The sequence below is a fragment of the Rhinoraja longicauda genome, chromosome 29 (genome assembly GCF_053455715.1).
Source record: "Rhinoraja longicauda isolate Sanriku21f chromosome 29, sRhiLon1.1, whole genome shotgun sequence".
Lineage (NCBI taxonomy): Eukaryota > Metazoa > Chordata > Chondrichthyes > Rajiformes > Arhynchobatidae > Rhinoraja > Rhinoraja longicauda.
Window position 1 is genome coordinate 19,465,741 of NC_135981.1, and position 613 is coordinate 19,466,353.

General features: G+C 44.5%; 1 non-coding gene across 1 annotated transcript; it reads right to left on the bottom strand.

The window, feature by feature from the left end:
• Positions 1-248: 248 nt before the first annotated feature.
• On the bottom strand, positions 249-320 carry trnaq-uug (transfer RNA glutamine (anticodon UUG)). The gene has a single exon. It is a non-coding gene; the product is annotated as a tRNA-Gln (tRNA).
• Positions 321-613: the final 293 nt, after the last annotated feature.

The window sequence follows — 613 nt, forward strand, 5'->3', positions numbered from 1 at the left end:
TCCCTTACCCTTGGAAAAAAAGACTCTGTGCGTTCAATCTATTTATTCCCCGCATGATTTTATTCCCCGCTACAAGATCGCCCCTCAGCTACCTGCGCTCCAAGGAATAAAGTCCTAATCACCCTATTCACTCCCTCTTGAGTCCCAGGAACATCCTCATGAATCTTCCCTGCACCTTTTCCAGCCTCATGCCATCTTTCATACAGCAGGGTGACCAAAACTGAACACAATCCACAAGGTCAATGTCAAGGTCCCACTGAGATTTGAACTCAGATCGCTGGATTCAAAGTCCAGAGTGCTAACCATTACACCATGGGACCTTCTAGTACCATCCTTTTTATTTGTATTTTTCCCACATCTACCTAGTGAAGCTCCCGTAGGATGATAAAACTCTGAATAATTTCACCGCACTCCCCGTTCTTCTAAACTCCAAGGAATACTGAGCAAAAACTTTTTACATTATAAAGAGGAATAGCTACAGCTTTTGCAGTCCGCTACTGGTCTTGGTGAGGAGTCTGACATTAGGCAGTCTGGAAATTGACCGGCAAGCTCAAAACGTCCATGTTTGCAGACATATGTGAAAATCCCAAACCTGGTGGCATTTCCACAGAGA